Below are 14,222 nucleotides of genomic sequence, written 5' to 3' on the forward strand. Positions count from 1 at the left end.
AGTAACTCGGACAGTAACACAGAAGGTGCTTAAAGAGAGAGAGAGAGAGAGAGAGAGAGAGAGAGAACATAAGGAGAAAGACAGGGAGGTTAACCAGGGCTGAGTCCCGGTAGGCTACCCTGGAGAAAAAGGTCACTGACTGGGCCGACGCGTAACAGTTTCACATCACAAACGATGAAACAGGCCGGTGTCTTTGAGAAAACTGAACAGCGCTTTCGTTGCCTTTCGGAATTGGGATGGGCAGTGCCATGGTCCCAATACTTTCTCGACAGTGGAATCACTTCTGTCTAGTTGATTTAAGGCCCTGTGCAGGTGAAGCCTCTCGGTTGTGTATGCCGGGCAGTAACATAAGAGAGGTTCAATAGTCTCATCGATGGCGGAGTCATTGCACTCCGCTCCTTCGGCCATCCCAATCTTAAATGAGTAGGCATTTGTGAAGGCTACGCCCAAACGCAGACGGCGCAACACTGTACCTTCCTCCCTAGAAAGAACAGAGGGTAGCCAGAGTCGTAGAGATGGGTCGAGAGAATAATGTCGATGTGCAAACTGTGATGACAGCCACTTCTGGAGTGTCATGTTCTGCGCCAGCTTACTTAGGTATGTAGCCGAGTCAATCCTTTATAAAGGTATGGAAACAGGGTTTGTTTGTACATGTGCATTTCTGGCTGCTTCAACGGCGAGGTCATTGCCGGCGATACCGCAATGACTTGGTATCCACTGGAACACAACGTTGTGTCCTTGTTCGGTCGCATAGTGCAGCATTTATCTGATATCCCACACCAGTTGTTCGTACGACCCGCGACGAAGTGCCGTCGAAAGACTTTGTAGAGCCACCTTGGAGTCGCAGAATACTGCCCATCGATTAGCCGGTTGTTGCTTGATATAATCGATGGCACCTCGCAGGGCAACGATTTCCGAACCAGTCGATGTGCTCACGTGACAAAGTTTGTAAGCAATTTTGACGTGTCGCGATGGAAGGACGGTGGCACCGGTTGAGCTAGTCTGGGTGGTAGATCCATCCGTGTATACGTGGATTCTGTCAGCGTAGAAGGTGTGCAAACAGTCCAGAGTTGCTTGCTTCAAGGCCAAGGTAGAAATGACTTTTCTATTTTATTCCCGGGACGGAAAGGCGCACGTCGCGTTGTCGTACGCTCCACAAGGCGGACGGTGAACGTGCCAAGGGTATAAAACTAGATGGTAGCTAAGCGCGTTGGGAGCTGACGACCTTAGAAAACGACGCCTGTGGTCGTTGTTCTGGCAGAAATGTCAAATGGCTCGATACCATCCGTGAAAGGTGCTCAAATTTCACCTATGACGTAATAGACAGCACGATACACCACCTTGTCGTACAACTTCGCTTGCGAATCGTTTTTAAGGTGAAAACCTTATACGCTTCATGCGACAAAAATCCTGGCTGATAATGAAACTGTACAAGAAATACTACGTGATCTCTCAAGTATGACTAGAGACGCGCAAAGTGTGCGTTTTTATTTTTTGAAAAGAAATTCGCACGACAAATCTTAAATTTAATTTAAAAAAAGAAAAAAATGACGTTCTCATGTCTTGACTCACTAACGACCGTATACAAGCTTCCACCATCTGGTGTCACAAAACGAGTGCTCAAAAAAGGGCGCGCCGCCAAATTCTCGCGACGAAACGCCGGAGTGACGCCGCGAGGTCAACGATAAGAAAAAAGAAAACAAGCATCCAAAGAATCCCTGGGCACGCGTCCCTCTCCCCTCGGAAGCGTAGGTTCGCCGGCGAACCTCCTCACCCCACATCGGCGGCCGAGCAAGCCCTCGAAATTTCTCGATGGAAATGGGCGTGGTGATGCCGGGTTGAGTCATCCGTCGCGGACGGCCCCCGTATCGTCTCGCCCTTTCCCCCAGTCTTCGCTGCGCATCGCGCCGACGAAATGATAACTTTCTGGAATCTCGCGCGGAAGGTATTTAATTGAGCAGCCGAGATGAGAGATGAGCAGCAGAAAGAAGTTAACGCCAGAGTGCGTAGGGTATCCCACTGCGTCTGTCGGTGAAGGTTTTGTCCTTAGTGACAAAGCAGGAGAAGAAGAAAGTATGCGCCAGAGTGCGTAGGGTGTTCCGCCTTGTGGGCGAAGCCTTTTGTCTTCCGTGACAAAGGAGGAGAAGAAGAAGATTTCCACCTGAGGGGTGAAGACTCGAGCTACAGGCAAGAGTGTGTGTCTACCGCTATCGAGCGAAGACGCGTGGCAACAGCTGCGTGTGTGAAGCCGACGTGTTTCCGGCGAAGAAGGTTGGAGCCTGGAGAGCGGTCAATTGAAGACGCGAGGTTTTTTGGAAGAGAAACTTTGGGGGCAGTGGAAGGACAACAACGCTGGACTTTGAGTGAGTGATTCTCGGAAGGGTATCATTCAGACTTTTGTTCCAAGAACTTTGGACTGAGTAAGTTTTCTAACTCTTTAGTCTTTAAGTGTATTGGTTGTTCAATGCATGCGACTGCATTGTAGTGCGTATTGTTGTCTGTGTCCGTTGTTTCGAGTGTGGCTGATTGTACTGTGTAGTACGTTGTTTGATTGGTGACATATTGTATTGAACTATTGTGGAGTGTGCATACTTGTGTATTGTTTTTGATCTGCCATTATTGAGAATATAATTTTGTTTTGTTTATCAACTCTCGGCTCTTACTTGTTCTTTGGGCCACAGCCGGCGTCCGCTGGCGCGCCAAAAAGGACCACTCCTAAATCGTCCACGCTTTCGTGGTGCGGTTTGGGGGGCCGATACTACGGCCCTTGGAATTAGCCCGGCGATCGCCTCCCGAATTAACGGGACCTGTGACATCTGGTCGTAGCAAATGCGTGATAAACACAGCTATTTCTTAACTTTTAGCGTCGAACATTTTTTGCGAGAAAGTTGACATTGTTTATCAATCTCATTCCACCAATTTATTGCGCTCCCCAAACTGGTTAGAAAACCATACCTCATGCGCAGCTTATCTCTGGTATTAGGCAAAAACGCTTATGCGTGCAATATTTCTTTTGCAATATAAGTAAGATTTATGCCTAATTATCTGCGCAGATCCCTTCGAAAAGGATTCAAAGTGTTGAATAATCTGTCGATGTTGTCATTGCGAGATAACAACTGCGGGGAGGCCTGAAAAAGGCCTCCCCGCAGTATGAAAACATTTGATTGGTGTACGTATTTGATTGGTGTACGTATGAAAACATTTGATTGGTGTACCTTTCGTGGCCATACGTGAGTATAGCAAGACAGTAAGACTGCCATCGTGCTATTCAGTGACGAAACAGAAGCGTACGCGTCACTGAGTTCACGACAGCAGTTTGCGTCCTGCGTGGTTTCGCCATGAGCAGTCGTAGTTGACAATGCACATGCACAAATGGACAGGAGGGAAGGAAAAGAACGGCAGGCAGGTTAACCAGCCTATATGCAGCCGGATTGCTACCCTGCGCATGCGAGGGGGATGGAGGAGATGAAAAATAGAAGGAGAAATGGAAGAGAGGTAAACACAGCACATTTGGCAGCACACGCGCGCAAAGCGCGAAAAGCGAGTGACTTGGCAAAGAACGACACGTTCAACAGCGCTGACTTACATAAGACAGATGCTTGGACTAGTTCGTGATTGGAAATCAACATATTTGCACAGCGCAAGACTACGAGTAGTTACGAAGTAACTACAGAAGAAGAGACAAAAACAGAAAGAGCGACGTTCTTTCTGTCCTTGTCTCTTCTTCTGTAGTTACTTCGTAGGTACTCGTAGTCTTGCGCTGTGCAAATATGCTGACTTACAACAAAAATTTATTTGTCAAACCACTCGTTATATACCTGCGTAATTCAAAGGAAGTAAAAAAAAAAGCAAAACTTACAGTCAAAAATAAAAAAGTATGAACATTTAAAAGTTATGATCCTTGCGTGGTTTGACAAAGAAACTTTTTGTCTCTCGCCTTGTCTCTCGTCTTTCGCACTGTTTACGTTCAATATGTCGTATCAACATGCCCAAGCAACCGCTGCGTTAGCTACAAATGTGCAAATCAGTCAGCAGCGAGCGTGGGCTTGGTAGTTCGGCGGTTAAAGGGAGAGCTGGAGTGATTAGGGGCGAAGTCCCTAATGTTTCGACTTGTCGGCGTGGGATGTCGTCGTTACGGTCCATCATAAATGTGTATGCACCGCAACAATTTGGGTAAATTCGACTACTCCCAACTGGTCTATACTGTATTGTGCGTTAAAGGTTCGACGTTACTGCCTAAAAGATAACGTTTGGCTTCTGAGTGGCGTCAGAATCGCCGACAAAAGCCACCATGTAATCCAAGTTTATCTAAAATCAGAGGCACAAACGTAGATTTTTACGATGAAGATTTAAAACACCGCGTATTGAAACATATCTGTAAAGTGATAGTTCGTTAGTGGACCCGTGGCGATAAAGCAGTAAAGAGTAAAAAAAATTGCTGTGGAAAATATCGGCGGACAATGGATGCTTTGCCCGTTGCAGGATTCACATCAGTGAAGCTTGAACAACGTTTTTGAATGCCTTTTGCTAAAATGAAATTGTTAGCATTAAGCAAAACTGCCTGGCAGGACCCGAACAGATGCACGCAGCAAGTTCAACAGGGCATGCGATGAAACTTGCCTAACAAGTGAGCTAGCCACTTTGTAAAGCTGCGAACTGGCATGCTTCATCGAGATAATTTATAATGATGAGCTTTAGGGCCGTTTGCTTTGCGCCCGGAGTGAGCATGCGAATAGATGTGGCGAATGCGCGAGCTAGTGAACGTGCCACGTCGGGGAAAACAGCGCCGATGGCACCGGTGGTGTCACTTCCCGATTTTTCCCGCGTCGCTTCAGTCAGTGCCTCTTTTAATAACCGCTATGTCCCCGACGTCCCTCTCCCACGCGTTGACTGTAGGGTTCTGCTGTTCAGACGTCACATCTTCACCGACCTGAGCGACCCCTGGTTATTGCCAATCTGCCGCGCAGGCTTCATTGCGTACGCTTGTATTTGAGCGTCCGGTTTACCCGAACTGCGTGATTCGTCGGGTTGTACCATCTCTTAGATTATCGGTCCGGGCACGACTGCTAATATTCGCGCTATCAGTAACAAACCGTGAACGGCGTGTCATACAGCGTGTTCGAAAGCAGGCGACCATTGCGTCATGTGTAGGACACGTGCACCTCGATAACCAAAAGCCCAGCACTGTGGGAGGTTGCAGAATGTTAGAAGAGGAAAGGTGATGAAAGCGATGAGCGTGCCTAGGTTCCTAACATAGGACATATATGTAAATAAATGAACGAGGAGTGTCAGGAAGAGAGCAGCCTCCGTAAATAATGTATCAACGAGCATAAGTGATTGGATTAATAAACGGCAGACAAGGAGAGCGTGTAGCGAAAGAGCAAGCAGCTAATCCGTATCGTAGCGTGATTAAGCAGGGTTCTGTGGGCGAATATTTAAATACCGGGTGTTCAAAATTAAGCTTTATGATTTTTTTAAAATTAGGCGCTCGAAGGCACGTGAGAACCACTTGTGCAAATAAGTTAAGCGGCCAGGGGGACAGAAAGTTAGATGATAATTATCGCTGTCAGCAGCCCAATTAACTAAAATTTAATAATTAACTTTTTACTGGCTGCGGTAAGTTGGCATGTTTATATTGAAAAAATGTAGGCAGTGGTGTTTGTACACAGTTTCAGTTGGAAGATTTTTTCTAGCACGCCTGTGTTCCGAGATATCCGGCTCCAAAGTTTAATTGTCTTTCGCACGATTACGCATGCAAGAGGGTGAGGGTCCGCGCAAAGCTCCTCCCTAAAGTGACGCATCTGTTGCGTGTGGTGTTTAGTGTGTGAAGAGGGTGGAAGCGTAGGCATAGGTGATAGCAATTACCCTTGCCCTCTTCGGCCGGCGAAATCAAAATGTGACAGCGCGGTGCGCCATGAGCCTTACGCATGATCCTGATGAACGCGATAACAGGAGACCATTTTTCGCGACGTTTTTTCGTGACTTTAGATCACACTGAGACATCTTCTTGTGAACGCGTTAGCAGGACCGTCCTGCACTAGGGTGCCTCCGGTTAGAGCACAGCGTCTCTGCATTGAAGGTCTACCAAGGAAATCCACGTGGAGTCCTTTCGAGCTAATATGGCTGCTTCTGGCGTGAGGTATTCTACCAAAGTAAAAGTAGACGTGGTGCTTGCAATGGCTGAAATGAATGGCAACGCTTCGTTAGCAATGGAGCTTTACGCGTCTCGCCACCCACACCGTCCCCTTCCAACAAGGCCCACTTTCACAAACCTGTTTCGACGCTTCTGCACAACAGGCTCTGTCCACCTTCCGAGACGGACCAGGAAGGCAATCGTCGATGAAGACTTTGAAATCGACGTTGTCGCGTGCGTAACCTCGATGCCAGAGCTCAGCATCCGACAGATTGCCGATCAGTGCGGTCGCAGCATCGGAACAGTCACAAATGTTTTAAGAAAGCACAAGTTCCATCCATATCACGTTTACCTTCATCAGGACCTAAATGAGGCGGACTTTGAAAGGCGAGTTGACTTCTGCAATTGGGGCCTCATCAAAACTGATCAAGAAAATGACTTTTTGCACAGAATAATTTGGACTGATGAAGCTCGGTTTTGCCGAAATGGAAGTGTTAATCTTCACAACGCCCATTATTGGGCACAAGAAAACCCACACTGGCTGAGGCAGCACAAGCATCAAGTTCGCTGGAGTGTGAATGTGTGGTGCGGCATACTCGGGGACAGGATCATCGGACCTCACTTTTTTGAGGACAACTTGAACGGAAAGATGTACACAGAAGAAATATTAGGTGTTGTCATTGATGATCTTGTCTGCAGTCTTTCCCTGAATGACCTGCGCCAAGTATGGTTTCAGCACGATGGAGCACCACCACATTTTTCTACCAGGGCGAAGAACTGGTTGGACAGACGTTTTCCACAACAGTGGATTGGGCGCGCAGGAGCGATGTTTTGGCCACCAAGATCACCTGACCTTTCTCCGCTCGACTTTTTCCTTTGGGGCTACGTTAAAGATCGAGTTTACGTAACAGAGCCCAGCGATGTTAATGACATGAAGGACAGGATAACATCTGCCTGTGCGAGTATTCCTGCAGAAGTACTGCGCCGAGTCATCGAGTCGACGCGACAGCGGTTCATGCTTTGCGTTGCTGCCGAAGGCAGGCATTTTGAACACTTTTTGGGGCATTGACGTCTTGAGAGGTGAAGAGTTTCGATGAGATTTGTGCATGACCGAAATATGCTTATGTAGCAGCAGGAAATATGCGTTAGCAAGGATAAAACTGTTTCAGTTATTATTGGTGGAGTTGTTGCTCTTGTTTCAATAAAAGTTACAGTACTCGGACATCAGCAGTCACGCTATTCGCGTAGCCCAGGCAACGACCACGCATGCTTCTCTAGTGATTATTACGCACGCGCACTGGCATCCAGATTCTCCGCTCGCACCATTATCTCGGCATGGTATCTGCCACTATCGTTAGAGGCTCTGCAGTTGCGTGTTACGACACTGGTTGCAAGCGTTCTTCGATTTTTGATTTCGACGGCCGAAGAGGGCAAGGGTAATTGCTATCACCTATGCCTACGCTTCCACCCTCTTCACACACTAAACACCACACGCAACAGATGCGTCACTTTAGGGAGGAGCTTTGCGCGGACCCTCACCCTCTTGCATGCGTAATCGTGCGAAAGACAATTAAACTTTGGAGCCGGATATCTCGGAACACAGGCGTGCTAGAAAAAATCTTCCAACTGAAACTGTGTACAAACACCACTGCCTACATTTTTTCAATATAAACATGCCAACTTACCGCAGCCAGTAAAAAGTTAATTATTAAATTTTAGTTAATTGGGCTGCTGACAGCGATAATTATCATCTAACTTTCTGTCCCCCTGGCCGCTTAACTTATTTGCACAAGTGGTTCTCACGTGCCTTCGAGCGCCTAATTTTAAAAAAATCATAAAGCTTAATTTTGAACACCCGGTATATGCGCCCGTCTCAGCTCTTCACATGTTCTCTCAACATATAAGGTATCAAACTCGACATGTTCTAGTTAACCTCTCCATCTTTCCCATATTTCTTCTGTCTCCCGTTCCACATCATACCTCCTCTTCAAGAACTATTTCTTCAAGAGCTAGTGCCACACAGTTGATTTTTCCATAGCAACAGTCTCAAACTCACGTCAGCTCGCGTGCCGCAGCCACGAAATTAAGTCTGCCGGGATGCAGCGGAGGCAAGGGGGTTGAAGGATGGAGTGTGAACAAGATATCTGCGTATTCCTCATAAATTATATATATATATATATATATATATATATATATATATATATATATATATATATATATATATATATATATATATATATATATATAGGTTATTTTTAAGGGTATTTGTCATCAGATTACAAAAAAAAGATATTGAGAATTACACTCAACACACACCAAAAATACCCGAGACAAGTTATGTGCGAGTAGTTGATGCGCGCACACATTAAATTTCTTTAAATACGGGACGAAGATGGTCATGCACAGAACAGGCCACTGGCGAGAAATTCGTTGATTGCGTTGAGACCCCTGCTTTGCCGTTTCAAACGAGCTTCCTTCCACCCCCCCACCCCCCACCCACGCAGGCCCGTTGGGCCTTCGTTCTGTCGCAGCCTCTCCCTCTGGAGGCCTGGGGAGCCCGTACGGTCTCGACGTGTGCCACACGATGTCTAATGAGACGTCAGTCTGGTGACATTGCTCGAGGCGTCGTGTTTCCAACTCTCGGTGAACAGCGACGCCTTGATCTTATTAGCGCTCTTAGGGTACAAGGCAATCGCTTCGTACTATTGATCGCTGAGCACGCGAGAAGGCTAATGAAGTTAAGAATAAAAAGAGGTTGACAATCAACTACACAGGAACTACAGGCGCAGGCCCATGCTTAAACCGTACACAATATTACCCAGGAGTAAGAATGAAATGACTCCGGTAATCGAAACTCAAAACAACTCCTAATGAGAAGATGGATACATCCGTGAGCCGTCGATCGCCTTGTCCGTGAAAAAGCGTTTTCAAGTGGCAGAGCACACAAGTAATTTGAAGTCTCTAGACATAACTCCGTCGATATCACGTGTATAAAACGTCGCGAGCTTTCTGAGATTGCGCTTCGTGTGCTTGATCGTGCTTTCTTTCTGTTCATGCTTCGATCGCGCAACTTTGGGAATCCTAATGGCAAACCAACTAGATTAAATCATTAAGTGCATGAAGGAATTGCTTCACAAGTGAATGGTGGGAATGAAACCTTGGCTTTTGAGGGTCGAAACATCCCAGGGCCATGTTTTGTCGTCGTCCGTGTCTGTCAACCCTTACAAAACGGAACTGAAATAGAACACCTTCAGAAGAAAAACGGAAGCATCGGTGCAACAAAACGACTGTATGTATACATTAATCGAGTATATAACCACACAATACCTGATCACCTGCGCCGTCCGTGCATCTGTCCGTCCGTCTGTCCATTGAACCATCTGTCCATTCTTTATTCTAGTCGGCGATTTCAACGTAGACATTGTGGACCTTAAGAACTATAGCTTCGCCCCCTCGTGATCATTCACTTCGTGGTCGTGCGTGGATTTTTTTATCTGTGTTAGCTATTTGGAGACAGATAAATGTCAATTAAGGTCGACCGAGTAAAGCAGAAGCTTGGGATATCTGGCTAACCGGTGATGACGTAGCCGTAGGTGGGCGTAACAAACATGCTTTCTTTTATACCCATTATAACTCCGCCTTTCTGAGGAACTGCGCTTAACATCTCGTGAATGTCTCCCCTCTCCCCTCTCTTTACCCAAACGTTATTCAAAAGCAAAAGATGTCTGGAAAAACGGGAACTTCTAGAAAGCTATTATTCCATTTTAGGTAAACACTTGCGAAAACGAAGAAAAATCAATTTAGGCAATTTAACTAAGCAGTCATACGTGTGCTGAGCTATCCAAAATTGGACACTTCATCCAACATACAGCGGAAAGAAGTGGAAACTCAGAAGCTCATTTTTCTTTGTTAGACATAGTATTAATGAGGAAGATAGCCAAGAAACTTATAAGAAACTGTTATTTGCAGGAACTGTGTGTGAGATGGAATAGAGAAAAGTGTGTTTAGAAAAAGTGGGTAATGATTTCGAGTACTAGTTACTCTACTGTGGGAGAGCTTAAAGCCGTCCCGTGGCTACGCTGAGAGTACACTGCCAACAGGTACAACGTAAACTGAAAAATTTCCTACCGCCGGCACTGGCCATACCTGCAGTGTTATAATGACGCGTCCAATGCTCTATCTGAGCTGAGTTGATAGAGCATCGGACAACGGCATCGGACGCGTTATTTTAAGGTCACAGGTTTGGTCACTGCCACCGCTAAGTCATGTTTCAGTCCACCTTTCTTTCGTCACATTAACACTTTAGATAATACTACTACCATCCCCTGTACTTTCCTTGGCATCAATGCCTGTTCGTTGTCATTGATATATAATGCATAGAAAGCACTTTACACCAGGCTGTCTGTTATATTTTTGTGTTTCAATAATGACTAAGCGATTGAAGTGTGACACTATCGTAACTGATGAAGAACAGAAGTCAGGGTTAATCCTTGATGGGACCGAGTGTGTGGGCCATTGCGAAAGAGGATGCCCCGTTACCGAAATGTGATTTGAGGCTCGTATTGCTGGAACTTGCTAATCATTGCCGTGAAATCCTGGCTACAAATGCATCACCGTGCGTGCAACCATAATTTTTACATATCAGTTGCGTTGCATTATTGTTAAGCTGGCGCCCGGTTAACGCATAACTTGCAGCAATGATCCTGCACAAATATTTGGATATTTTTCAAGAGCGCATCATCGTGCGTGCAACCATAATTTTTACATATCAGTTGCGTTGCATTATTGTTAAGCTGGCGCCCGGTTAACGCATAACTTGCAGCAATGATCCTGCTCAAAAATTTGGATATTTTTCAAGAGCGCATTCAAGATGTATATCCTTAAGAATTTGAGAAAAATACATTGTAGTCGACCAACATCAAATTCTTTTGTCGCAAGCAGATAATTGTTGTATTTATTTCGAACCTATATTACAAGTTGGTTGAAGCGACGTTGGTATCTATCGCTGCGCACCAATTTCGGTTCGTATTATTCTTTTTAGTACAACTCAATAATACCAAACAATCGGGCTTTATATCAAAATATATTTTTAGTCGTCAGTTCTTTCTTTGAAACACCAAACTGTTGACTTCGCTGGTATTTTGAACTATCGTGTCTCATAATCATGTCATGGTTTTGAGGACGTAAAACCCAAACCATTATAATTAGTTCAATCTGAATTTGTGAAACACGTAGGATGTAGTTCGCCCTGTAATTCATTCATTCATTAGTTCAGAAAAAGTAGTGCATTGGTTGTTCATTTAACACTAGTGTAACCGCTCATTTCCTTGTCGCTTTTCCATGCGCACTCTTTTTTTTTTTCACGAAAGCTGTCGAGGGAAGCAGCTAACCACATCTTGACAAGTTTCGTGAGAGGCTTGAATGTATGTACTACAAAATTTCAACACGATAGCAAGAATAAAGAAAGATTGCACTGAGATGAACAAGGGGCGTCATTCGTTACACCTGTTGGGAAAAGAGAACGCAGTCTTGCATGTGTAGCAAACACAACAAATATTTTATAGCGAAGCATAAATGCCATAATTACTTTTACAAATGAGCAAAAACACGTGAATTATTAACGCAATAGCGTTAAAGAGCTCGTTTCGCAGAAATTCTGGTGCGGCGTCATTGGTTATGAGCAAAAAATTATCATTTTCGCTTGACGCGTAAATTGAAAAACATGCAAATCAGATAAATCATAAAAACTGGTTGGTCGAAGTGAGGGTCCAAAACCGGTCGTTTGCGTGGAAATCGGGTGATGTATACCCCATCGCCACGCTTTACTTGTGAATACAGTAAAATTAACTTCCTGTGCTTGAAAATGCAGTGAAAGTAACTTTCATGCTTTTCAAACACACCCGTCCGGTATGCATGCTTCAATACAACATGATATATTGACGTAATTACACGCAATACAAGCGTACGTTACCATCGAGTGTCAGAACATGGGATTATCATGATGACCTAATGGTTTGAGGCAAGCCAAACTACGTAGTGGGTGCATAGCAAGTCCGAAAAGATTCCATACACCAAGTGCTTGAAGTACGCACTAGAACCAGAAAATATCGCAATCGCATTGAACTCCTTAATGTGATGCTTAAGGGTCCCCCAATTTTTCACCAGACGTTCCTCTCCATTCGAGGGTCTTGCATCATCAATTTCGGTAACTACTCGAAAGTTTGAGATTGCAGTCTTTAAGGGCATTCATTCTCTGCGCAGCTTGATTCCCATCAAATCAAAACAATACGCCTACTTAAGCGACGCGAGACGAGGATTTATCTGTGTTTCATAAATTATGCAAGGCGTCAATGCCTCGCTGTGGTCGTCTGGCTCGTTGTCTGAGCGTTTGGCAACCACACAAAACTTGGGAAGGGTGCTTGCCTGAGCTAGTTGATGGGAACCACCCATCTCAAAATTCTCGCGCCTTGTCTATGCCTGACGCGTTCTTAACGAAACCGCTTTGTTTTCCCACCAAGCACCTTCAAACTGGTGCAGAAAAGCGCTTGAAAAAAACGCAATCGAATAAGCGTCTGAAAACCTTCTACTAAAATTGATGAGGAATTTTGAGCTTTAAGCAACGTGTTGTCCGATGCAACTCTTTCTTTATTGAAAGGGCCTTTCCAGGACATATTTTATGCTTATCAAAGAGGTATTCAAGTGCCGACAATAGCTCCTATCATCAGCCGTGGCAGTATTGCTTACTTTTCGAAACTGCACTTAAGATTGTTCTTCTTTATCACATTTTCATACTTTCTCCTTTGCACTCTATTTTAATTAAAGTTATCGTTAATTGAGGAAATGAAAGCAATGATTTATGTCAAGTCTGCGCTGTAAAAAGTGGGACGAAAGTAGGTGTAGACCGCTTAGTTTTTAGTTGCCAATGAAGGAATGTGTTATGAAGAAGTTACAATAAAAAATGAAATACCCTTATAGCTTTCTTCAAGATTTGTCAAGTTGATCTCATTTGAAATGATGGCCTTGTCTCTGTCACTTCGTTTTTTTTTTTTCAGTAGCACTTCGCTTGTGACAAAGCAGCGCTGAGCTTCCTCCCACTCTTTTGTTCTCGTTTTCTGTGATCTGCTTTCTTCAGAAAATTCCTTCGCACCAATTTAATCAATATGCCATTTTGGTATGGTAGGTCAATGCACTGGCTCCATGCTGAACGAATTGCTAGCCAGCATCAAAAGGTTATAGCAGTCTCACAATAATACGCAGCTAAGAAATGCACCACATAAGGAGAGAAGGAGCTTACAAACAGCAAAGGGAAGCATTAATCGGTGTTCGAAAAAAGTCTACTCTAACTGAAATACTCCAAAACGACAATACGGAGGAACCAGTGTGCAGAAGTCTCCGAAACGCGATTGAAGGTATTAAAAAAAGTACGTGTCATCTGTCATTCTAGCCTGCAACTGCTGCGAAGAGACCTCGCAGGGTTTCTTTTTCTCTCGTTGATGACAGCATTCTTCCTTTCTTTCTTTGTTTTTTCTGAAGTTTTTGTGTGATATGCTCCGGGATGGTCTATTGACAGCTTTGCCTTGGTGCGCCCCAACTTGTTTCGCAAGTGACTTCAAGACTTCGATACCGTTCTTCTTTGATGTGCTTCTGACCCTTGCCTTCGAAGTGGCTGAAAACTCTTGTCTTCATCTTTGAATCATCACGTCAATCTCTGATATCTTCACCCCTCCTCCAGAGTACCATTTCGGAACATACCTTGTCTTTCGACCCATCCATCTCTGCGCCTTTTGTAGCTTCTGTTACTCGAGCCGTTCGCGCGAGATAACCTTTCAGAGCAGGCATCGTTCTTTTGTATTATTACAACATGTGTCTGTCGTGCCGAAGCCTTTCGTAGTGCACGCTGGCTACAGTTACATTTCGAAGCAATGGAGTTTTACTTAGAATCGTAGGGAGACATTGTGCAAGATTTCTGAAATTCGAATAAAGCCTTTTCGGTTTGTGTGCCGCACTTTGACATAAATTTCCATAGTAGGAACGCAAGACGTGGTATAGCTTAATTTACAGTGTTTTTCATATGTGTGCACATTGTGTA

At 44.8% G+C, this 14,222-nt stretch overlaps 1 protein-coding gene and 1 pseudogene across 1 annotated transcript in view; one reads left to right on the plus strand and one right to left on the minus strand.

Moving 5' to 3' along the window:
- Positions 1-14,222, plus strand: part of LOC119181180 (uncharacterized) — a 767,515-nt gene that overhangs the window by 446,902 nt on the left and 306,391 nt on the right. The gene's annotated exons all lie outside the window — the stretch shown is intronic.
- The window catches only part of LOC142774565 (pyrokinin-1 receptor-like), a 387,277-nt pseudogene that overhangs the window by 144,287 nt on the left and 228,768 nt on the right, over positions 1-14,222 (minus strand).

This window comes from Rhipicephalus microplus, chromosome 10 (genome assembly GCF_043290135.1).
Source record: "Rhipicephalus microplus isolate Deutch F79 chromosome 10, USDA_Rmic, whole genome shotgun sequence".
In the NCBI taxonomy this organism is placed as follows: Eukaryota; Metazoa; Arthropoda; class Arachnida; order Ixodida; family Ixodidae; genus Rhipicephalus; species Rhipicephalus microplus.